At 49.1% G+C, this 26,043-nt stretch overlaps 1 protein-coding gene and 1 long non-coding RNA gene across 5 annotated transcripts in view; both read left to right on the top strand.

Annotated features, from left to right (window-relative positions):
- Nucleotides 1-20,751, top strand: part of LOC123344718 — a 29,842-nt gene extending 9,091 nt beyond the window's left edge. The window contains exons 2-4 of one of the 3 annotated variants that reach the window (XR_006572634.1): nt 15,662-15,725; nt 17,575-17,617; nt 20,269-20,751. This is a non-coding gene — a long non-coding RNA (uncharacterized LOC123344718). Of the gene's footprint in view, nt 1-15,585; nt 15,726-17,485; nt 17,618-20,268 lie in introns of those variants that run through there. The other 2 variants (XR_006572632.1, XR_006572633.1) reach the window with 2 other exon arrangements.
- A 4,969-nt stretch (nt 20,752-25,720) lies between these two features.
- Nucleotides 25,721-26,043, top strand: part of LOC123344354 (ankyrin repeat and fibronectin type-III domain-containing protein 1-like) — a 596,720-nt gene continuing 596,397 nt past the window's right edge. Inside the window, exon 1 of one of the 2 annotated variants that reach the window (XM_044980475.1) lies at nt 25,721-25,838. The gene's annotated coding sequence lies outside the window, so the exon portion shown is untranslated. Of the gene's footprint in view, nt 25,839-25,975; nt 26,032-26,043 lie in introns of those variants that run through there. The other variant, XM_044980476.1, reaches the window with a different exon arrangement.

Here is a 26,043-nt window from a genome sequence, read left to right as displayed (position 1 = left end):
TATCAATGAAGAAAGAAGAGGGACTGGCAATTACTGCACAATAATCTAACTTCAATCCTTAGTGAAATGGAACAAATGTGAAGAGGGAGAAAATCTCTAAACATCTGCCTACCCAAGTAAACGGGACACCGCATGGGTGTGTGGGTCCACTTGTTTGGTTCTGATTACAAGGTGATGACCCTAAAGATTATCAGAACTATGAGCCAGGAGAAGCATGGGTGTATTAAGAACATCTTTTAATTGCTTTTCTTTTTTTAATTATAAAATTATGAAAGGAAGGGAATATAGGTGCTGAGATAAGAGAGTGATGAATGGGATAGAAGTGGCTCTTAGATAAATGGTTGATGTAATATATTTGGATTTTAGTAAGGCAGTTGATGCCATGTCTCACAAAACCTCATATGCAAAATTAATTCAACTGGGCTATGAAGGAAAGGTAACGGGGATTGTGTCAAATTGCAGGATGGTATCTAGTGTATAGCTGCAAGAATCCCTGATAAGTCTGGTGTGTTTTTTCACATCGTCATCTTTGTTAGTGGGGTGTGAAGCCTTTCAATTCTAGGGCACGAGTTCAAACCCAGCTCAAATTGATAGTGATGGCATCTATTGCCTAGGTAAAACAAGTTGATGGCCTCCATCCACTTTCTTGTGGACAACAGTCAACATCACTGTAGCAGGGTGGACCCTGCTCCTGCCCTGAGGGGTTTAAAAGCGGCCTGGCAGGGCTCCAGAGCCGTGGCTCTAAAAGCTGGGCTGATTGAGGAAGTGGCTGCAGCTGGGCCACACCCCAATCAGGCCACAGCTGGCCCCTATAAAAGGCCAGGGAAGCCAGAAGCCCACACAGTCTTCCTCTGCCTGAAGAGGAAGAAGGGCCTGGCTGCAGGGGCTATAGGCAAGGTACCTAGGGTGAAGCAGGGCTGGGGAAAGGCTGAGGAGCTGGGGAGCTCCAGCCTAGAAAGCCCCAGGCAGCGGCCTAGCAGTGGGCCAACAGGTACTGGGGGTTGCAGAGGGCAGCCCAGGGGTAGGCCAAAGCAGCAGGTCCAAACCCCTTTGCCTGTGATGAGTAGGCTGATACTGCAGTCTGCCCCAGAGTGTGGGGCTAGACCATGACTGGCAGTAGCCAATACTGAGGCAAGGTGGGGATAGAGGGTGGGGGTTCCCCAAGGAGGGGAGACCCAGAGAGAAAGGGGTTACTGCCAGGGGCAGCACCCCATGTGAAAGGGCACCGGGTCCAGGGAGGGACACGGGCGCCAGAGGACAGGCGGAGCACCAGCCTGCAGAGGGTGCTCCAGCGCTGGAATAGAGCTAATTCCCGGAGTTACCAGCAGGAGGCGCCGCAGGGGTGAGTCCGACCCATCTACAATCACAAAAGCCATTATCACAACTGGCACCCTCATTAGCAGTCTTAGCAGAGAATCTAGAAATGAGTGAACCTGGATAATTAACTATAGTACCTTCCCAGCTCCCTCCAGTGGTCCGAGCTGTCGTGCTGAGCTCATGCTGTACCTGGTCTGTGGATAAATAGAGAGCTAATTCTCTAGGGCTGTCAGAACCTTTCAGAGGAACTAAGCTGACTTTACAAATTGTTAATTAAAAAATCTCAAATCAAAACAAAAGGCACAGCCTGAAGGTACAACACATCAGCTCCTTGATCTGCACTTTTCAAAAACAAATACTATCAGTTGAGGTACCATGTCTGTGAGCGTTAGTAGATGTCTTTGTTAAGCACCACCTCAGTCAGCTAGCCATTAAGAATTGGAGGTGGAAGCCTTTGTGAAGAGGGAAGATAGTGAGGCATCAAAGCATATAGCCATTTTATATTGGGGGGTGGGGGGAAATAGCTGTCACTGGAAGCTGAGTGGGTGTATCTCATGGGATGAGCTATTGTCACTGTCTGGGCTGCAATCTTTGACTGTGACCAATAGAACCTGTGTTTAAAGTATGATAATAATTGTAATGGACATTCACTAATTTTCTTAAAATAGGTCTCCCTTCTCTAAACTGACACACACTATCAGGCTGGCATGTGGCAGGCTTTCCTTTCACATCAAGCAAATTGCCCTACTTTTGCCTGCCCTTCAATGCAAAATCCCCCTTCGAACTTCAGATTGGTGCCAGAGAAATCAGACCCTCATTTAAAATCAAGGACAGCGTGTGCCAAAAAAACCAAAAAGGCTCTTAAGATTCAGGGATATAAATAGATCTAGCAAAAAAAATTTGGATGACATTGAGAACTGTGACCTTGCTGGGAGATTCATTCCAGATTCAGGACTGATAGGTAGGAGGCTCATCCTTGCTACACAGAAAGCAGGGAGCCCCAAACTGTGCTGAGGAGAGCATGGGGTTGCTGAGAGCTGCTGGTGAGGCAGTTGCAGCTTGCTAACCCTGCCAAGAGCCAGTGTTGCTGTGTACCTTGTGTCAGAGGCAGTACATTGCTGGACTGATCACTGAAGGCAAATGCCTTTGAGAAGGGAGCCCACAATGAAGCGTGATTGTGCCGAGAACAAGCTGATATTTTTAAGACTCAGGTTCCTTTTGCTGGTTACCCTAGGGCAGATTCACCAAGGACATGTGATTCAGCCTTATGGGTTGGGAATAAAAAGGGCTAAAGAGAGGCAAATTCCACGCTAAGGGTATGTCTACACTACAGGATTACTCCAATTTTACAGAATTCGATTTTTGGAAACAGATTGTATAAAGTCGAGTGCATGCGGCCACACTAAGCACATTAATTCGGTGGTGTGCGTCCATAGTACCAAGGCTAGCGTCGACTTCCGGAGCGTTGCACTGTGGGTAGCTATCCCATAGTTCCCGCAGTCTCCCCTGCCCATTGGAATTCTGGGTTGAGATCCCAATGCCTGATGGGGCAAAAAACATTGTTGCGGGTGGTTCTGGGTACATGTCGTCAGTCCCCCCTCTCCCTCCCTCCCTCCATGAAAGCAATGGCAGACAATCGTTTCGTGCCTTTTTTCCTGGGTTACCTGTGCAGATGCCATACCACGGCAAGCATTGAGCCCGCTCAGCTCAACGCAGCAGTCATGAACATTGTAAACACCTCGCGCATTATGGTGCAGATTATGCTGAACCAGAACCTGGACAACCAGTTGAGGAGGCGGCGGCAGCGTGGCGACGAGAGTGATGAGGACATGGACACAGAATTCTCTCAAACTGCGGGCCCCGGGGCTTTGGAGATCATGCTGTTAATGGGGCAGGTTCATGCCATGGAACGCTGATTTTGGGCCCGGGAAACAAGCACAGACTGGTGGGACTGCATAGTGTTGCGGGTGTGGGATAATTCCCAGTGGCTGTGAAACTTTCGCATGCGTAAGGGCACTTTCATGGAACTTTGTGACTTGCTTTCCCCTGCCCTGAAGCGCCAGAATACCAAGATGAGAGCAGCCCTCACAGCTGAGAAGTGAGTGGCGATAGCCCTGTGGAAGCTTGCAATGCCAGACAGCTACTGGTCAGTAGGGAATCAATTTGGAGTGGGCAAATCTACTGTGGGGGCTGCTGTGATGCAAGTAGCCAAAGCAATAACTGAGCAGCTGCTACCAAAGGTAGTGACTCTGGGACATGTGCAGGTCATATTGGATGGCTTTGCTGCAATGGGATTCCCTAACTATGGTGGGGCGATAGATGGAACCCATATCCCTATCTTGGCATCAGAGCACCAGGGCAGCCAGTACATAAACCACAAGGGATACTTTTCAATGGTGCTGCAAGCACTGGTGGATCACAAGGGACGTTTCACCAACATCAACGTGGGATGGCCGGGAAGGGTTCATGACGCTCGCGTCTTCAGGAACACTAATCTGTTTAAACGGCTGCAGCAAGGGATTTACTTCCCAGACCAGAAAATAACCGTTGGGGATGTTCAAATGCCTATAGTTATCCTTTGGGACCCAGCCTACCCCTTAATGCCATGGCTCATGAAGCCATACACAGGCAGCCTGGACAGTAGTCAGGAGCTGTTCAACTACAGGCTAAGCAAGTGCAGAATGGTGGTAGAATGTGCCTTTGGCCGTTTAAAGGCGCACTTGCGCACTTTACTGACTCCTCAGACTTCAGCCAAACCAATATTCCCATTGTTATTGCTGCTTGCTGTGTGCTCCACAATCTCTGTGAGAGTAAGGGGGAGACATTTATGGCGGGGTGGGAGGTTGACGCAAATCGCCTGGCTGCTGATTACATGCAGCCAGACACCAGGGCAATTAGAAGAGCACAGCAGGACGCGCTGTGCATCAGAGAAGCTTTGAAAACCAGTTTCATGACTGGCCAGGCTATGGTGTGAGAGTTCTGTTTGTTTCTCCTTGATGAAAACTTGCCCCCTTGATTGACTCATTCCCTGTAAGCCACCCACCCTCCTCCCTTCAATCACATCTTGCTTTCAAAGGAAATAAAGTCACTATCGTTTAAAAAACATGTATTCTTTATTAATTGATGATAAAAATAGGGAGAGAACTGACAAGGTAGCCTGGGTGGGGTGTGGGAGGAGGGAAGGAAGGAAGGAAAAGGCCACTTCAAAACTGGTTGAATGACAGCCTTTTGCTTGGGCTGTTCACTGGGGTGGAGTGGCAGGGTGCATAGAGCCTATCCCCCCCGCGTTCTTGGGCGTCTGGGTGAGGAGGCTATGGAACACGGGGAGGGCGGTTATACAGGGGCTGCAGCGGCATTCTGTGATCTTGCTGCCATTCCTGAAGCTCCACCAGACGCCAGAGCATGTCCGTTTGATCCCACAGTAGCTGCAGCGTTGCATCCTGCCTCCTCTGATCTTCATGCCGCCACCTCTCATCTCGAGCATCCCTCCTGTCCTCGCGTTCGTCCCTACTGTCCTCACGTTCATCCCTCCTTGTCCTCATGTTCGTTGGCCGCTTTCCTGTACTGTGATACTGTGTCGTTCCACTCATTCAAATGAGCTCTTTTACTGCGGGTCGACTGCATGATCTCAGAGAACATTTCATCTTGCGTGTGTTTTTTTCACCACCTTATCTGAGATAGCCTTCAGGACGAAGGAGGGAGGCTTGAAAAATTTGCAGCTGCGGGAGGGAAAAAAGTGAGAGAAGTATTTAAAAAGATACATTTTATAGAACAATGTGTGTACTCTTTCACGGTGAACAACACTATTCACATTACATAGCACATGTGATTTCGGTACAGGGTCGCATTTTGCATCTTAATATTGAGTGCCTGTGGCTTTGGTGTTAGAGATCACAGACGCAAGGCCAGGCAACAGAATTCGGCTTGCATGCGGCCATGGTAAGCCATTGTCTTTCGGCTTCTGCAACCTTCAGAAAAGCAGCGCCCTCCTTTCCCATACCAAGCAAAGCCTGTTGAGTGCTGCGGTTTTCGTGTTAACATGCAGCAGCAGAAACCAAACTAACGACCCCCCATCCAATTCTCTGGGATGATCACTTTACCCCTCCCCACACCACGTGGCTGGTATCAGGGAAGATCCCTACTAGCCAAACGCGAACAGCTCAGGGTATGTCTACACTACGGGATTTTACAGCAACCGTTTTTTTAAAACAGATTGTATAAAGTCGAGTGCACGTGGCCACACTAAGCACAATAATTCGGCGGTGTGCGTCCATGTACCGAGGCTAGCGTCGATTTCTGGAGCATTGCACTGTGGGTAGCTATCCCATAGTTCCCGCAGTCTCCCCGCCCATTGGAATTCTGGGTTGAGATCCCAATGCATGATGGGGCAAAAACAGTGTCGCGGGTGATTCTGGGTAAATGTCGTCACTCAATCCTTCCTCCGTGAAAGCAACGGCAGACAATCATTTCACGCCCTTTTTCCCTGGATTGCCCTGGCAGACGCCATAGCATGGCAACCATGGAGCCTGTTTTGCCTTTTGTCACTGTCACCGTATGTGTACTGGATGCTGCTGACAGACGTGGTACTGCAGTGCTACACAGCAGCATTCATTTGCCTTTGAAGGTAGCAGAGACATTTACCATCCCTATTGCACCGTCTGCCATTGTAAATTGGCGATGAGATGATGGTTATCAGTCAGTTTGAACCATTTGCATTTGGAAATTGGCGATGACAGTTATCAATCCTTTTGTATCGTCTGCTGCTGTCATGGGCGCTCCTGGCTGGCCTCGCTGAGGTCGGCCAGGGGCGCATGGACAAAAATGGGAATGACTCCCCAGGTCATTCCCTTTTTTATGTTTTGTCTAAAAATAGAGTCAGTCCTGCCTAGAATATGGGGCAAGTGTACTAGAGAACCAGAGAGCACAGCCGCTCCGGGTCAGAGCCCCAGAGATCCCGCAGAAATGATGAGCTGCATGCCATTCTAGGGGGTGCCCCTGCAACAACCCCACCCGTTGCTTCCCTCTTCCTCCAACCCTCCTGGGGTACCATGGCAGTGTCCCCTCATTTGTGTGATGAAGTAATAAAGAATGCAGGAATAAAGATTAAAATGAGGGGGAGGCAGCCTCCAGCTGCTATGATAGTCCAGGGAGTACAGAATTTTCTTTAGACATGAAAGGAGGGGGGGGGGGTAATGGAACTCAGCCTCCAGCTGCTATGATGAGGACGGTTACCAAGCCTTCTGTACCGTCTGCCAGAAATGACCGGGAGTCATTCCCATTTTTACCCAGGTGCCGCTGGCTGACCTCACCGAGGCCAGCCAGGAGCACTCATGGGCTGATGATGACGATGGATACCAGTCATTTTGCACCGTCTGCCACGGGGAAATGGTGTTCAGCGCTGCAGCACCCCGTCTACCAGCAGCATGCAGTAGACATAGGGTGACACTGAAAAAAGGCGAAAAACGATTTTTTCCCTTTTCTTTCGGGGCGGGGGAAGGGTGTAAATTGAATACATATACCCTGAAACATCCGGGAAAATGTTTTTGACCCTCCCTCCATGAGCGTCCATTGGATTCTTTGGCTTTCCGTTATGCTTGTCACGCAGCACTGTGCTGAGTCCCTGCTGTGGACTCTGTCTATCATAGCCTGGAGATTTTTTCAAATGCTTTGTCATTTCGTCTTCTGTAACGGAGCTCTGATACAACAGATCTGTCTCCCCATACAGCGATCAGATCCAGTATCTCCTGTACGGTCCATGCTGGATCTCTTTTTGGATTTGGGACTGCATCGTCACCCATGCTGATCAGAGCTCCACGCTGGGCAAACAGGAAATGAAATTCAAAAGTTCGCGGGGCTTTTCCTGTCTACCTGGCCAGTGCATCCGAGTTCAGATTGCTTTCCAGAGCGGTCACAATGGTGCCCTGTGGGATACCGCCCGGAGGCCAATACCGTCGAATTGTGGCCACACTAACCCTAATCCGACATGGCAATACCGATTTCAGCGCTACTCCCCTCGTCGGGGAGGAGTACAGAAATCGGTTTAAAGAGCCCTTTATATCGATATAAAGGGCTTCGTTGTGTGGACGGGTGCAGGGTTAAATCAGTTTAACGCTGCTAAATTTGGTTTAAACGCGTAGTGTAGCCCAGGCCTCAGCGCCAATGCCCCCTTTACCCCCTCCCCCAGCTTGGCTAACTGCAGGGAAGGATTTCTTTTCAGCCACAGGCAAACAGCCCAGTAGGAACAGACACCTCTGTCCCCTTAATTAAATTCCCGTATTTCAACCAGGTTACCATGAATGATATCACTCTCCTGAGGATAACACAGCGAGATAAAGAACGGATGTTGCTTGAATGCCAGCAAACACCGGGACCATACGCTGCCAGGGTTTGTCATGCAATGATACCAGATTACTTGCTACTAGCATGGCGTGGTAAAGTGTCCTACCATGGAGGACGGAATAAGGCTGCACTGCCCGGAAACCTTCTGCAAATGCTTTTGGAGTACCTCCAGGAGAGCTTCATGGAGATGTCCCTGGAGGATTTCCACTCCATCCCCAGACACGTTAACAGACTTTTCCAGTAGCTGTACTGGCCGCAAATGCATCCCAAGTCCTCAGAGCAAATTAATCATTAAAAATCTTTTGCTTTTAAACCATGTTTTATATCTACAAAGGTACACTCACCAGAGGTCCCTTCTATGGCTTCATGGTCTGGGATACTTGGGAGGGTTGGGAGGGTACATCATTCAGGCTGAGAAAAAGATCCTGGCTGTTGGGGAGAACGGAGTGCTGTGTGCTCTCTGCAAGCTCGTCCTCCACCTCCTCCTCCTCATCTTCCCCGTCCGCGAAATCCTCAGGCATGGCTGAGAGTACCCCCTCCTCGGAATCCACGGTCAGGGGTAGGGTAGTAGTGCTTGCACACCTTAGAATTGCATGCAGCTCAGCGTAGAAGCGGCATGTCTGCGGATCTGCACCAGACCGTCCGTTTGCTTCTTTGGTTTTTTGGTACACTTAACTTTCACGTGGCACTGTAGTGAGTCCCTATTGTGTCCTCTCTCCATCATGCCCTTGGAAACTTTTTCAAATGTTTTGGTATTCCGTCTTTTGGAACGTAGTTCTGCTAGCACGGAATCCTCTCCCCATACAGCGATCAGATCCAGTATCTCCCGTACGGTCCATGCTGGAGCTCTTTTTTGATTCTCGGGGTACGTCTACACTACGGGACTATTCCGAATTTGCATAAACCGGTTTTGTAAAACAGATTGTATAAAATCGAGTGCGCGCCGCCACACTAAACACATTAAATCGGTGGTGTGCGTCCACGGTCCGAGGCTAGCATCAACTTCTGGAGCGTTGCACTGTGGGTTGCTATTCCGTAGCTATCCCATAGTTCCCGCAGCCTCCCCGCCCCTTGGAATTTCCGGGTTGAGATCCCAGTGCCTGATGGGGCAAAAATCATTGTCGTGGGTGGTTTTGGGTAAATGTCGTCAGTCACTCCTTCCTCTGGGAAAGCAACAGCAGACAAGCATTTCGCGGCTTTTTTCCCTGGATTGTCCTGGCAGATGCCATAGCATGGCAATCATGGAGCCTGTTTAGCCTTTTGTGACTGTCACCGTATGTGTACTAGATGCCGCTGACAGAGGCGATTCAGCAGCGCTACACAGCAGCATGCTTTTGCTTTTGCATGACAGCAGAGATGGTTACCAGCCATACTGTACCATCTACCAATCCATAAATTGGTAAAAAGATGATCATGGTTACCAGTCCTTTTGCACTGCACCATCTGTTGCTGTCAGAAGTGCCCCTGGCTGCTCTTAGCCAGGGGCGCAAAAGCCAAAACTGGGAATGACTCCCTGAGTCAATCCCTCCTTTTTGGTATCTAAAAATAGAATCAGTCCTGTCTAGAATTTGGGCAAGTGTACTAGAGAACCACTGTATCATAGAACCAGAGAGCACAGCTGCTCTGTGTCAGATCCAGCAGAAATTATGAGCTGTATGCTATTCACAGGGGGTGCTCCTGCAACAACCCCACCTGTTGATTCCATTCTTCCCCCAGCCTTCCTGGGCTACCGTAGCATTGTCCCCCCACTTGTGTGATGAAGTAATAAAGAATGCAGGAATAAGACACAGTGACTTGTTAGTGAGAAATGAGTGGAAGACAGCCTCCAGCTGCTATGATAGTCCAGACAGGACATTAAGAAGTGTGGAGGAGAGGAGCCCAGCATCGCGCTGCTAGTCCAGGGGCAATTGAATCTTTTCTTTACACATGAAGGGTGGGCTGATGGAGCTCAGCCCCCTGTTGCTATGATGAGGACGGTTACCAGCCATACTGCACCATCTACCAGGAAAAATTAGGGCCAGGCGCCCTTGATAGACCTAACGGATGCTAGTCGGCATGGTTACCAGTCCTTTTGCACTGCCCCATGTGCCAATAGGCTGATGATGACGATGGGTATCAGTCTTACTGCACCATCAGCCACCCATGGCGGGGGGGGGGAGCAAGGATGTTGGTGTTGAGTGCTGCAGCATCGCGTCTATCTGCAGCATTCAGTAAAGATAGGGTGACATGTAAAAGAGTCAAGAGAGGATTGTTTTCTCTTTCACTTCTGGGGGTGGGTGGGGGAGGGTGCGTAAATTGCCGAGCTATGCCCTGACCCACCGCGGACACTGTTTTTGACCCTAGAATCATTTGAAGCTCAGCCAAGAATGCAAATGCTTTTCGGATACTGCAGGAACTGTGGGATAGCTTGAGTCCTCCAGTCCATGAGCGTCCATTTGATTCTTTGGCTTTCCGTTACGCTTGTCACGCAGCAGTGCGCTGAGTCCCTGCTATGGCGTCTGTCTGGAGATTTTTTAAAAATGATTTTGAATTTCGTCTTCTGTAACGGAGCGCTGATAGAACAGATTTGCCTGCCCTTACTGCGATCACATCCGCATGGTCCATGCTGGAGCTCTTTTTTTATTTTGATTTCGGACTGCATCGCCACCCGTGCTGATCGGAGCTCCACGCTGGGCAAACAGGAAATATTCAAAAGTTCGCGGGGCTTTTCCTGTCTACCTGGCCACTGCATCCGAGTTCAGATTGCTGTCCAGAGCGGTCACAATGGTGCTCTGTGGGATAGCTCCTGGAGGCCAAAACCGTTGAATTGCATCCACACTAACCTTAATTCGAACCGGCAATGTCGATTTCAGCGCTACTCCCCTCGTAGGGGAGGAGTACAGAAATCGATTTTAAGAGCCTTTTATGTCGAAGTAAATGGCTTTGTTGTGTGGACAGGTGCAGGGTTAATTTGATTTAGCGCTGTTAAATTTGACCTAAACTCGTAGTGTAGACCAGGCCTAACAGAGAGATACTAATCATTGGGGCCATTATCTTGTGATGAATATAATGATGATGAAAGGTGCTAGTATAACAGATCTGAAGACTGAAATCCTATATTTATCCAATCCCATATTTATCCCTGACACAGACAGTGCTTCTCCCATGCAACAGTAATGTGTATTAACTCTGATCACTGAGGAGCTCCATCTCCATAGGCCACTCAGTCCTTGGACTGTCTGCTGAGATTAACAATAATGGGACTGCTTTAGTACCAATTGTACAAACATCTATTTGCAAAGAATCTGATGGAGACCACTCAGCTCATTTCACCTAGGCCACCAAGTCATCTAGAATACAAACAGCTTACATTTATGTGCATCTTTCACTCCAGAGGAGCCCACAGTGCCCACTTTGGACACAACATACTTTACATGCAGCTCTACTGAAATCCAGCCACCTCTAGGGAGGGCAACAAACAGCCACACATAGCACATTTCACAACAGAACTGGGATAGTCAAGGGCAAACAGGCAGAACATTGGTCTCATCTAGAAGCTCCTCAAACAGCAAACTGCAGTGAACTCAAACAATCTCCATTGGCAGGATGAAGAGCCGAATGACTTTGCAGAGATTTAAACTTGTGGTTTCGGGGAGTTTATCAGAGAAAAAATTGGCATGGGTCGCAGTTTCTCCCTTTGCAGGGCAGGATCCTTCCTTCTCACACAGAAGCATGCTGGGAAGCTGGCGTGGCTAATGTGTCAATCACATCCCTAGAGGGGTGTGGTCTGCAGGTTAGGGATTATGGCCATCCCTCCAACCCAGCTAATATATGTGCTACCCATCAGCAGCAAAAAGCCCGGCTGGCAGAAGGTGGCATGCACGAATCTTCACCTCAATGGAGCAGCATTGTCTGTCCACTGTGTAGTGTTTTAGCCCAGCCTGTGTTGGCAAGATCCTTGTGGCAGTGCCGTGCTGGGTAGAGCAGGATTTGGCCCTATGCTTGTACCATTTCAATGAATAAGCGGGTATTATTATTCCTTGCTCATCTGCGTTCACGTGATTTAAATCATAGCCTGGCATCCCAACCCTGAAAAAGTACCAGATTCTGAAAAACTGTTGCTGCTGCTGCTGCTGGCTTCCCAGCATAGAATAATTGCTGTTTTATGAGCTCAATGAGACCAGGGAGAAGGAGACTATGGGCATTAATCACTAATCATTTTTCTCATTGCCCGTTTTACAGCTGAGTTACAGAGAAGCGAAGGGCCCTTTCGCATTTCTCTGTGGGGAGAGTGCCTAACAAGAGAATAATGGTACAGTGGCAGTGGGTGCTGGTGATATCTGAACCAGGCTGCCACACTCTTACCAGCAGCAACTTGCCATTAATCAAGCCAGAATGGAGAGCTTTACAGAGCTCAAAGTTTCTTGCTGGAAAGACAACAAGACTTGTGTGAAAGTGAATAATACTACTACCGTTCCTTTGGTCACTGCTGACTGTGGGTAGATACCAGCTTGAGCCACAAAGAAGATGCTGATGTTCTTTGACTTCCATCTATCAGGCACCGCACCTCCAAGTCACTCAGGCTTTTGGAAGTTCTGCCAATACACCTCAGTGCTGAGCTGCAGCACCTCTTTGCTATTCCATTCCTAGGCTCCTCCATACAGATTTTGCACCTCCATCCTGAGCCAAACTACTCCGCTGCTATTCTAGTCCTTGACTGCATAGCTTAGAAAAGCTGGAGAAGACCCGATCTCCAGATCCCTGCTATTCTGTCCTGTTTTCCCCCTTATAGTTCTGCCAATGCACCTCAATCCTGATTTATAGAATCCCTATGCTTCCAGCTCTGAGCCTCCTTATCAGACTATCTGTTGTTCTGAATTGTATTGTGGTGTGGATGAATATGCACAGAGGACTAGATTGAGACCCACTTATTTTAGCTGTAAGCAGAAATGTGATGACATGGAAATACTAGATTACAGAAATCTCCAGCATGGGAAAATGTATTTGGTGGGATGCCTCCATCTTCCCCTGTTGACAACTAGTACTTCTGGCAAGGATGACTTCAAAATACCAGCCAATCCGGATCTTCAGATACACTTTTGTGATTTCCAACAGTGCTGTTTTCAAAGGTATGAGAGGAAAAATAATCTGGGTGTTTCTATCGAGTTAAGAATTTAAGCAGGAATCAAATATACCCATAGCCCATAATAAGAGGTGCCTGAACTTGTCTGATGTGTCTCTATGGGAGGAAGTGTTGCCTAGTGGTCACAGCAGGAGATTAGAAGTCAGGATACCTGGGTTCTATTTTTATATCTAGCACTGAATCCTGTGACCTTGAACAAACCTCCTCACTTTCATTGCTACGTGCCTCAGTTTACCCACTCCAAAAATGGGTAGCATAATACCTGAGAGAAGTGTTGTGAAATTTAACCAATCAATGATTATAAAACACTTCAGAGCCCTAGCTCAGGAAAGTATCCCTACTCAGGGAAGCTCATAAGTATGTGCTTAACTTTAATTTCCATGGAACATAAGCATGTGCTTAAAGTGAAGCACTTGCCAAATGCTTTTCTGAATCAACAAGAGGCATTTGTAGGGGTGGGCCTGAAGTCTAACAGAAGCCCATTCACTCTCTCTCCACTCAGCCAAAGGTAAGAAATTTCCACCCAGTGAATCCCGCCCTGTGCCTGGTCTCTTAGTTCAAGGATTCACTTGCTCATGAGGGAAAGAAATTTGTTATTCAGAGTGTGCCTAGAACAGTGGTTTTCACATTGTGGGTCACGACCCAGTACTGGGTCACGGAATGTAAGGCACTGGGTCGCGGTGACTCTGGTCAGCACTGCCGACCAGGCCATTAAAAGTCCCGTTGGCGGTGCTGCCTGGCTAAGGCAGGCTAGTCCCTACCTGTTCTGATACCACACTGCGCCCCAGAAGCGGCCAGCAGCAGGTCCGACTCCTAGGTGGGGTGGTCACAGGGCTTTGCGCACTGCCATCACCCCGAACACTGGCTCTGCACTCTCTTTGGCTGGGAACCGGCCAATGGGAGCCGGGCAGGCAGTGCTGCGGGCAACTGCTTGTGCACCTCCGCTTAGGCGCTGGACCTGCTGCTGGCTACTTCCAGGGCACAGCATGGTCTGTGGTGCCAGGCCAGGCAGGAAGCCTGCCTTAGCATCCCTGCTGCCCGGGAGCCGCACGAGGTAAGCCTGCACCCCAATCCTCTGCCCCAGCTCTGAACCTCCCCAAACCTGGAGCCCCTTCCTGCACCCCAGCCCCCTCACCCACCCGTCTTCCCCAGCCCTGAGCCCCTCCAACACCCCAAACCCCTCATCCCCAACTCCGTTGGGTCACGGGCATCAACAATTTTCTTCAACTGGGTCGCCAGAAAAAAGTTTGAAAACCACTGGTCTAGAGCATTTTGGCTATGGAGCTCAGCACGTGCCACTGCACCCCTGCCAGATATAGGCCGGTTCAGGATTTTTTCTATGTTCTTTTTCATGCACAGCAGTCACTTTATCTGCAGTAACAACAATGAGGAGTACTTGTGGTACCTTAGAGACTAAAGAATTTATTTGGGCATAAGCTTTCATGGGCTAAAACTCACTTCATCAGATGCATGGAGTGGAAAATACAGTAGGCAAGTATATATACACAGTACATGAAAAGATGGGAGTTGCATTACCAAATGGGGGGTCAGTGCTAACAAGACAATTCAATTAAAATGGAAGTGGGCTATTCTCAACAGTAGAATACCAAGGGAGGAAAAATCACTTTTGTAGTGGTAATGAGGCCAATGTAATCAGGGTCACCCATTTCAAACAGTTGACAAGAAGGTGTGAGTAACAGTAGGGGGAAATTAGTATGGGGAAATTAGTTTTTGTAGTGACCCATCCACTCCCAGTCTTTATTCAGGCCTAATTTGATGTTGTCCAGTTTGCAAATTAATTCCAGTTCTGCAGTTTTCTCTACAGTATCATTACAGAGAAATCTCTTTCAGAATTCTGGGATAATATTTTTTTCTGGTGAATTATGCTCTTTTCTTTGTGTTGTTTGTGTATGTGCATTGTGTCAAACGTGAAATGTGAAGATGACAATGGCTTGGAGAGAGGTGGAAGTGGGAACTCCATGCCACTCCTACCAAGTCCCAAAAATACCCTCTCAGTCCTGTAGGGTCTCAGTCCTGTAGCCTACTGGAGGCTATGGCAAGATTTAGCAGGACATCCCTGAGGCTGTACATATGCATATATATTTATAACAAGGAGTCTGGTGGCACCTTAAAGATTAACAGATTTATTTGGGCATAAGCTTTTGTGGGTAAAAAAACCCACTTCTTCAGATGCATGGAGTGAAAATTACAGATACAGGCATAAATATACTGGCACATGAAGAGAAGAGAGTTACCTTACAAGTGGAGAACCAGTGTTGACAAGGCCAATTCAGTCAGGGTGGATGTGGTCCACTCCCAATAACTGGTGAGAAGGCGTCAATACCAAGAGAGGGAAAATTGCTTTTGTAGTGAGCCAGCCACTCCTAGTTCCTACTCAAGCCCAAATTAATGGTATTAAGTTTGCAAATGAATTGTAGCGCTGCAGTTTCTCTTTGAAATCTGTTTTTGAAGTTTTTGTTGTTGAAAGATGGCTACTTTTAAATCTGTTATGGAATGTCCAGAGAGATTGAAGTGTTCTCTGTAGGTACAGTGTAGGTACAGATGTTGGCAAACCACGCTGTCCCTGCACTGAACCATGTTATTAGCACAGTATATTATGCACTTTCTGCTATGCTAGCCTAGTCACACACGACAATGGCCCGGTGAGGGAAACCAGCCTTAATCAATCAGAATGAAGTAAACAGGTGTATCAATCATATAGTAATAAGTAACCTGTGTGATGTCAATCATGTAATACTGAGTAACTGGTCTGTAAGAAAGAGAATAAAAGCGGCGGTCTGGGACTATCCAGGGACGCCTCACTGCAGCTTTGTCTCGTCTCTGTTTCCCGATACAACATCTGGTGACCCCGACGTGATCCAGACACAGGACCCCCGACTCATCGGCTGGCTTAGCCTTGGTGCACCTCAGCGCAACGCGCTCCCTCGTGAGTAATGGGGGGGTGTTTATCCATTGAGCAAAAAGATCATGCAAAAGAGTTATTGAAGCTTATCAAACAGGACGGGTGTACTGCAGTATCGTTACGGCACTTGGAGGAATTGCTCCGAGTGATTGAGTATAAGTGCCCATGGTACTCGAACCGAGGCTCCCTAGATCACTCCGATTGGATAAAGATCGGAGAGGCATTGTTTAGGGAACCTCGAGCCGAGATCCAACATATTCTGTTGTGGCAGCACTGTTCAGCTGCGGTGGGGAGATTACGAAAAGAGGCGTCCCCCTCCGCACCTCCCTTGCTCTCGGTAGAGGCACCTCCCGCCTATCCCCGAGTGCTCCCACCAGCCCCTTTTTTAGCACCAAAAACTTCTACACCAGTGGTGGACACCCTGGGGCAGAAGTCCCTTCATCAGGGTGCTGTCTGTGCCGCCCTTGCAGCGGCGCGGGCGAGCGGGCAGGACCCCTTATTGGAAGAATGGGAGGGAGAAATCCCTTTGATGTTTCCCCTGTCTTATGACCCTCCCAATGAGGCAGGTGAGGTGGTAGCTCGGCACTCCACCCTCCCGTATTCAATTCTTCGGGAGCTTAACAAAGCGGTACGTGAGTCTGGGCTGCGTTCCACTTATGTGCAGGGTATGATAGAAGGGATCGCTAATAGTTATACTATGATCCCAGAGGACTGGAAACATCTATTTCGTATGATCCTTTCCCCTGCACAGTACGTGGTATGGGATAATGAGTTTAGGTTGGCAGCCCTAGCACTCGGTAACGCGCAGAATACTGCTGAGCAAATATATGGGACAGGAGCTTTTGCCACCATGGAGCAACAAATCTATATTGCCCATGGAATCTTTTCACCGCACGGCAATGTGCATTCAGAGAGCCTTTCGGCGCGTTCCAGCCTCTGGCAAGCCCCTTCGATCATTCACAAATGTTAAACAACAAGCTACTGAACCTTATCATCATTTCGTTGATCGCCTCAAGGAGGCTGTTCAACGCCAAATTGACAATCCGGACGCTCAGACGGAACTCCTTTTACGCTTAGCGTATGAGCAGTCCAATGCTGACTGTCAGAAAATTCTCCAAACTATCATTCACCGCCCTAATTACACACTCGCTGACATGTTGCAGGCATGTGCCGAAGTGGGCACTCAGACCCACGCTATGGCACTGTTGGCGGGAGCAATCCGTCAAGGTAACAAACCTACAGGTAACTGCTTTAACTGCCAGCGACCTGGACACTTCAAAAAGGAGTGCCGGGCCCCAGGAGGTGGTGCTCATAAGGGCGGAACTAACACCACCGGGGGCCGTCCTTCTAAAAAGTGCCCAAAATGTAATAAAGGATATCATTGGGCTAATCAATGTCGCTCCTCAACCCCAGATAATTCGGGAAACTTTCGACCGGGCCCCCCTCCAGCCCCAGTTTAAAGGAGGGAGCTTTGCCTGCCACAGCTGCTCGACCAGCCACAAAAGGCAGTGCTGGTTTGGATCTTATTAATGCAGTAGATATGCAATCCCCTCTCCCTGGTGACGTACTCCTCATGCCTACGCAGCTTTCTGGTCCGCTTCCCCCAGACACATTTGGGTTAATTTTGCCTCGTTCTTCTGCCAGTAGTCAGTCTATTATGATTGTGCCTGGAGTTATCAATTCTGATTACACCGGAGTTATTTATGTTCAAATTTGGAGTCATCTTCCCCTTCAGCTAAAGGCGGGAGATTCTTGGGCTCAACTGCTAATCTTACCTTACACAGCGCCGGCCGGACCCAGCCAAGCGAGTCGTGCCGGCGGATTTGGTTCTACTCGCGTTAATCTGGAGCAAGGTCTCCTTTTTCATCCACAGATTGCTGCAGTATTACAACACATCCAAACCCACAAGCCGACCCGTAAGTATATCATCAACGGTAAGGAGCTCTATGGGTTGCTAGACACTGGAGCGGATGTTTCAGTAGTTGCACAAAAGCATTGGGACCCTTCCTGGCCTTCCGAAGTTTCCCCCTCTGTTTGGGGAGTGGGAGGCCCGCAATCTTCTCGACAAAGCACCAATTGGCTCTCAGTATGGGATAGTGAAGAGGGGCGAGAGGTTGCAAAAATTCGTCCGTGCATTTTGCCAATTGACATTAATCTCTGGGGGCGAGACCTATTGTCTCAGCTGGGAGCCTCCCTAGTGGTGCCATGACACGTCAGTGCTTTTTACACACTGCCCTCCCCCTGGAATGGAAAACCCACGTCCCAGTGTGGGTTGAGCAATGGCCACTCCCTCAGGAAAAATTAATAGCCCTTAAGGAATTAGTTCAGGAACAATTAACCGAGGGACATATTGAGCCTACTACTAGCCCATATAATACTCCAATCTTTGTTATTAAGAAAAAATCTGGACGCTGGCGATTATTACATGATCTCCGAGCTATAAACAAAATTATGGAACCTATGGGAGCCCTTCAATGTGGGACCCCGAATCCGAATGTTATACCACATGATTATCAGTTAGCAGTAATCGATCTTAAGGATTGTTTTTTCTCTATCCCTCTCCTCCCCCGTGATCGAAAGTACTTTGCCTTTACTATCCCTGTTTTGAATAATAGTCAGCCAACAGAACGCTACCATTGGAAGGTTCTTCCCCAGGGTATGCTAAACAGCCCCACCCTCTGTCAGTATTATGTGAATCAGTCTCTCTTACCCTTTCGCAAACGGTACCCTATGCTTAAGGTTTACCATTATATGGATGATATCCTCATAGCAGGGACAGAACTCCCTCCTTCATGGCAAACTGACCTGCAAAATATGCTCCAGGAATACGGCCTTCAAATAGCCCCAGAAAAGGTACAATGTATAGAACCTTTCCTTTATCTGGGCCATAAAATGATGGCCGCTTATTCCATTCCGATTATCCCGCAAATTGCCTTGAAAACCAACATTAATTACGTCACCCTTCAACAAGTCCTGGGCATTATTAATTGGGTACGTCCCTATTATCGCCTTGATACTAACATGTTAAGTCCATTATTTGATGCTCTTCGGCAGGGGCGTCACCCCTCCGATATCATTTCTCTCACAAAAACACAATTAGATGCCATTGAGCAGGTAAATCAATCTCTCGCAAAGGTTTGGGTGGATCGTGCCGTGGATAACGAGCCTCCACGTCTCGCTTGTCTTCAAGGGGTGACCCAGCCTTGTGCCGCCCTCTTTCAAGCACCCGAGGCTGGGACGGTACGAATCCTTGAATGGCTTTATCTCGCCCATACCCCGGCAAACACCCTTACTCCCCTTCCCTCCATGCTTGCCTCCCTTATCACCAAGGGACGCCAGCGAGCGTGGGTCCTTTTAGGCATTGATCCCGTTGAAATAGTACTTCCGATCCCTTTGCATTTATGGCAAACTCTTTGTGAAACTAACCCCGAGGTTCAGTGTGCATGCTCAGCCTTTACTGGGGTCTTCTCCTGTCACACTTTGAAGGACCCCCGTTTCAGCATGACGCAGCGATTACCCCTTAACTTTTGCTATTTACTCTCCCCAACCCCGCTGCCAGATGTGCTTACAGTATTTACGGACGGGAGTCCAAACCGTGGGGTTCTCTCTTGGCGTGACCCATCTACTACCCACTGGTGTTCTCTGTTTACCCTACCCCAAAGCTCCGCCCAGCGTGCTGAGCTGGCTGCAGTAATTTTAGCCTTTAATCGTTTTTCTATGCAACCGTTTAATATTATCACTGACAGTTTATATGTAGCCAATGTTGTTTCAAATATTAGTGGTAGTTATGTATCACCAGTATCAAAATTTGCTAGCTTTGTTTTTAGCATTGCAACATCTCATTCATTCCCGTACCGATCAGTTTTTTATTGCTCATATTCGAAGCCACCAACCTTTCCCTGGCATGTTGACAGAAGGCAATGCCCAGGCGGATGCCCAACTCAGGGCATTCCCTTGTACTCCTATAGAAAGTCATGCCCTACATCATCAAAATGCCAAGGCATTGGCTAAACAATTTCAGATCCCTCTTTCTGATGCTCGAGGTATTGTTCAACAATGTCCTCAATGTACCCTTAACCCACAGGGTCCTCCCATAGGGGTAAATCCCCGTGGTCTCGGAGCCAATCAACTTTGGCAGATGGATGTCACCCTTTTTCCCCCTTTCTCCCCTTGGAAATACCTGCACGTTGTCGTCGACACATTTTCTGGTTACACTTGGGTAACTGCCCAAAAAGGGGAGGCTACCAAACATGTTTGTAATCACTTGATTCGCAGTTTTGCGGTAATGGGCAGCCCCACTGAGTTAAAAACCGACAATGGTCCTGCTTACTGTTCCTCCGCCATGGCCGCATTTTGTGCCCGGTGGAGCATTCTCCACAAATTCGGCATTCCTTATAATTCCTGGGGTCAGGCCATTGTTGAGCGGGCTAACCGCACCCTAAAGGAGGCCCTTACTAAACAAAAACAAAAAGGAGGAGTGCCCCTATCCTTGCCAGATAAGGAAGAATGGCTGGCTCGTGTCTTGTTTACTCTGAATCATTTAAATTTAACTTTGTTTAATAATCAGTTTTTATCTAGAGCCCAGCGCCATTATAGACAGACCGAGCCCCTTCCGGCGCCGAAGGTGATATATCGCAAGTTGCCAGGACCAGAGTGGAGCCTGCCTGTGCCACTCATCACCTGGGGCCGGGGTTACGCAGCAGTGTCAACTGAAACCGGCCCTGTGTGGGTTCCCGCTCGCTTTGTGAAGCCGTGGAGAGATGGCCTGGCATCAGGGGCTAAAGAATCCCATTCCAGACTTCAGTCTAACCCTGACGGATAGGGTGGACAAGATTGACAAGGCCCGAAAGCGTGGCACACCTAACACTGCCATAACTTGGGGGCAGGTCAAAGCTTTATCACGGCAGGCTGAACATGTATTAGAGCAAACTAAGGCGGATAAGACTACAGAAAACTACTTTCTTGCGCTAATAGCCAGCTTAAATGCTAATTCTCTTTGCTGGGTTATGTATATTTGGGTGACCGTTCTGTGTTTGGCGCAAGGTGTTGCAGCCCCTCTCCCTTCCACCAATGTGTGGGAGACATTTATTCACACCTTGAATCAGACATCCTTTTGCCTCTCCCAGCAAGTTACGGTGGGAGAGATCTTAGGTACCTGTCTGATTCCTGTATGCCATAATCCTAATGATGTTGAAAATGCTACTTGGTTTTATTCCAGTCTGGAGCCAAATTCCACTATTCATGGCTTGGGTTATGCTGGCTATCATAATTGGGGACCTCAAACACCTCGTAGACCTAGGAATGCGCTTGCCCTTCGAACCCCATATGCAGCCACACATAACATAACCTGTGCCCGCATGACTAACTGTACTATGAGTAATTGTAAGCATTTTCCTGCTCCAGCAATGAATTGTTCTGCTGTAACAAATATCTCTTATTTATATAAGCATGTACAGCTACCGGATGGGTGGTTTTGGACATGCTCAGGATATACTTTCAATTATATACCCGCCAATCTTAGTGATGGCACTTGTTGTTGCCTAAGCCGACTTGCACTCATATTACCAACTAAAAGGCAACTGTTAAATACTTCGCGAGTTAGTCGCAGTCTTCCTTTAGATGCTTCCTGTGATAGCCGTGTACATTTACTTTCAAAAACTGAGACTGTTGCTTTGGCTGTTTCTCTTGTCGGGGTCCCCGGGTTGGCCACAGGAAATAGTATGCGAATCAATGGTTTAGCTTGTGCAGCCACTAAGGCTTTAAATGCGACATCTACCGCTATAGCCCTCCTTAATGATGAGCAGGAAGACATCCGTCATGGGGTGTTGCAAAATCGAGCGGCTATAGATTATTTACTTATGCTGCATCATTATGGATGTGAAAAGGTTGATGATATGTGTTGCTTTAATATTTCTGATCATCATCATTCAGTTGAAAATCAACTCAAGATAATTACAAATTTAACAGATCAAATCAGATACAATCCAGACCCCTTCTCGGGATGGTGGGATTGGCTCTCCTCATGGCTTCCTAACACTGGGTGGTTGCATCAACTTGTCACCTTTGGGGGACTCACTGTACTGTTACTCGTGCTGTTTTGCTGCGGCATCCAGTGTATCCCTTCACTTGTTTCTCTCTTCATTAAGGGCTGTCCATGGACTAGCCCGGAGCCCCCCCGAAAGTATTAGTCATAGTTAACAAAACAAAATAGAGGGAGATGTAGGTACAGTGTAGGTACAGATGTTGGCAAACCACGCTGTCCCTGCACTGAACCATGTTATTAGCACAGTATATTATGCACTTTCTGCTATGCTAGCCTAGTCACACAAGACAATGGCCCGGTGAGGGAAACCAGCCTTAATCAATCAGAATGAAGTAAACAGGTGTATCAATCATATAGTAATAAGTAACCTGTGTGATGTCAATCATGTAATACTGAGTAACCGGTCTGTAAGAAAGAGAATAAAAGTGGCGGTCTGGGACTATCCAGGGACGCCTCACTGCAGCTTTGTCTCGTCTCTGTTTCCCGATACAACAGTTCTCCTACTGGCTTTTGTATGTTACCATTCCTGATGTCTGATTTTTGTCCATTAATTCTTTTACATACAGACTGTCCGGTTTGGTCAATGTACATGGCAGAGGGGCAGTGCTGGCATGATGGCATATATCACATTAGTAGATGTTCAGGTGAATGAGCTCCTGATTGTGTAACTAACATAGCTACCCCTCTCATACTATATACATTTATATCATCAAATGATACTGGGTAGCTTTGTTGGTAGACCATGAGACTCTTAATCTCAGTCATGGATTTAAATCTGATGTTGGACTCATTACTTAGTTACATTACTAGTGACTGGCAGGGATATAAAACCCTGGCTACACTTGCGGCAGCGCTTTGAAGCGCTAAGTGTAGTCAAAGCGCCAGTGCTGGGAGAGAGCTCTCCCAGCGCTGTCCGTACTCCACCTCCCTGTGGGGAATAACGTACAGCGCTGGGAGCCGCGCTCCCAGCGCTGGAGGCTTTGACCACACTGGCGCTTTGCAGCGCCGCAATTTGCAGCGCTGGAGAGGGTGTGTTTTCACACCCTGCTGCAGCGCTGCAAATTTGCAAGTGTAGCCATGGCCTCATCAGATAGATAGTAAAACCTATTTTCCCACACAGCTTGTCATTGTTTGAGCTGTAGTACAATTCTTGGAGTCGAGCATGAAGGGATGTGTGTGAAAGGAACTGCAAAAAAACAGGATTCCCAGTTGTCTTACTTCCCTGATGTAAATACCCTTCAGAGTACTAGGAGTCTTATACCGTTTGGATTCCTCATAGAATAATCCTTTTCTTAAAGTAGCTTCTGGAATTATACCCTTCATCAATTCCCACCCCAAAAATCACATCCTGTGACTTCTCCTCAGATAGTCCCAAGCAGACAGGGGGAGCATAGCTGGCCAAGGTACTGCTTTGAGGTAGCCTGCTTTGGGCTGATAAATCCCACCAGTGTTGCAGCTGGAGCAGGTGAACTCCTGAATGGGGCTGAAACAGAAAAGCTGGGTGAGCAGCCCTCTGGACTGAGATGAGGAGGCTAGATAAAAAGGACCTGATTCTGCTTTAATTTATGCCAGCGTAAGGATGAAGTAACTCTGCAAACTAATCTGGATTTACAGTGGCATAACCAAGAGCAAACTTTATCTTGGGGCAGAACACATTTTCATACCACCTCATTGCATTGGTGAGAAGGAGTAGCTAGAACACCTTTCAGTTGAGATAGAAGGGATAGGCACAACACCCCATTGCACTGACACTTAGGAGGAGGGACACAGCAGCATCTCAATAATAATACCTATCTGTTCTAAAATGCTTTTAATCACTAGCTCTCAAAGCCCAAAGATATATAGAGCAGCACCCATGAAACAAATCAGAAACAAACAGTTTAGTCTCTTTGTCCTTATTCCTTTGTTTTTCAGAATATTTTGTGCAGGTATGCTTGTGTTGGGGAGAATCAGCAGGAGTTCAGTGGGAATTCTTGGGGATGGGTGGTTCAGGGTCATAAGTGACTGAAACTTGTGTGTGTGTGTGTGTGAATTCCCAGATAGCTGTGGGGTAGGAGTGGAATGGGAGTGCCATGGGGTATAGCAGGTGCTGGAGAAACTGGGGTACTGTGAGCTACAGCTGCATGGTATGTGGTTAGCAGCTACAGCTGGCTAGCCAAGAACTGCAGCTGTATTCCAGCCAGCAAGTCCAAGTAGTTGAGTGCTGGCCAGCAGGGACTGGGAGTGAGGGAAGAGTGGAGGGCCAGCTATGGCTAAAGAAAAGGTTGAAAAGCAATAGAATGGAAGCATTGCAGTCCTTTGATCCTGCAGGTGTTTAGTGGGGTGTCAGGATCCCCAGATCTTTGAAAACCGCAGTGCTGTGCCTGTGCCCTGACGTACTTCGTATTAGATGCATGTGAGATCGCAAATATACAATACTGTGCATGCGAGTGTGTCTATTTTGCGTCTATAAACATACAGTACATAAACTCAGCCACTTGTATATGTCTTAGCATAATATTTTATATGATTTAAAAGTAACATTTAACTTAGTACATCTCTCGTTTTCTTTCTTTCCCTCCTGCTCTATTAAATACAAAAGTTGACACTGAGGTTACAATTGTAAACACTCAAAAGCTGGGAAATGCAAAAACAAAGGTTCTCACACACAGGGCCGGCCTTAGGGACAGGCAATGTGGGCGACCACCCAGGGCGCCGTGGTAAAGAGGCAAGGAGATGGGTGGGCCTGTGACGCGAGGCAGCAAATCCTCACTCAGCACCTTTTTCCCAGCAATGGCTCTTGATCCCACAGCTTCCTCAACCCCACACCGACTCTCCAAAAGCCCCTTCAGTGACCCTTACCCGCAGCGAGTCTTCCCCTAACAACATTAAGTGACCCTTTCCCCCCTCAGTGGCTCTTGGACCCACCTCCCAGTGACCTACCCCCCTTAGTGGCTCTTGGCCCCACACCCCATGACCTGCTCCTCTCAGTGGCTCTTGGCCCCCCAGCAATGACAAGCCCCAACCACCAAGTGACCGGCCCCCCTCAGTGGCTGTTGCCCCACCCCCCAGTGGTTCTTGGCCTGCTCCCTCAGTGGCCTGCCCCCTTCAGTGGCTCTTGGTCTCACCATCCCATGACCTGCCCCCCTCAGTGGCTCTTGGCCCCACACCTCAGTGACCTGACTCCCTCAGCAGCTGTAGGCCCCAACCCTCCCATGACCTGCCTTTCTCTGCAGCTCTTGGCCCCCTCCATGACTTCCCTTCCTCAGTGGATGTTGGCCCCAGCCCCCCAGTGACTGCCCCCCCTCAGTGGCTCCTGCCCCCCCAGTGACCATCCCCCCTCAGCAGCTCTTGGCTCCCCTCCAATGGTCTTGGCCTCCCCATGACCTGCCCCCCTCAGTGACTCTTGCTCCCCACGACTGGTCCCCCTCAGTGGTTCTTGGCCTCACCCACAGGGTGATCTGTCCCCCTCACTGGCTCTTGCTTCCTTCAAATGACATGCCCCACTGAGTGGCTCTTAGCCCCATCTCCCAATGACCAACCCCCCTCAGTAGGTCCCCCGCCCCGTGACCGCCCCCCCACCCAGCGGCTCTTGCCCGCACCCCGTGACCTGCCCCACTCAGTGGCTCTTTCCTCCATGACCGGTCCCATTCATCGGCTGTTGACTTCACTCCCCCAGTGACCGGCCTCCCCAGCGCTCTTGGCCCCACCTCCCTCAGTGACCGGCCCCCTCAGCGGCTCCTGGCCCCACCTCCCCGTAACCGGCTCCCCTCACTGGCTCTTGGCTCTCCAGTGACCTGCCCCTCAGGCCCGTCTCAGGCTCTCCTGCCCTTGCCCCCGGCGGCACCCCTCTGCTCGCCGCTCGCAGGGGCGGGAGTGGGCGGGGCGGCCCAGCTCTCGCTGCCCGCCCTGCTGGAGAGAGGCCGGGCCATGGAGACAGACGCCGTGTGTCCTGCGGGCGGCGGGAGCCCGCAGCGTCCCCGCCTCCTGCCCCCGACTTTTCTCCATACTACGTGTAAGGGGCTGCTGGTCCCCCGAGGGCAGTGAGGCCCTCCCTGCGGGGTGCAAGGGCGCAGGCAGGAAGCGAATGTGTGGGGCAGAGGAGACATACGGAGGTGGGTGCAGGGGGCGCTGGGCAGGGGTCATCAGTGAGGGGCTGGGTGAAAGGGGGAGGGTGTTGCATGGGGCTGGGCCATTGGGGGTGGCTTCACGGGAGTGGGCAGTGCGGGGTGGCCGTGTGGCGTGGGTAGCCCGGGCACCTCCCGGGGGCGGGCAGCGAGGGAGCCCCGCAGGTGCGTGCGTGGCTAGGTAAGCACTGCC

Source organism: Mauremys mutica, chromosome 11, assembly GCF_020497125.1.
Source record: "Mauremys mutica isolate MM-2020 ecotype Southern chromosome 11, ASM2049712v1, whole genome shotgun sequence".
Taxonomy (NCBI): domain Eukaryota; kingdom Metazoa; phylum Chordata; order Testudines; family Geoemydidae; genus Mauremys; species Mauremys mutica.
This window is presented reverse-complemented; position numbering and strand designations above follow the sequence as displayed.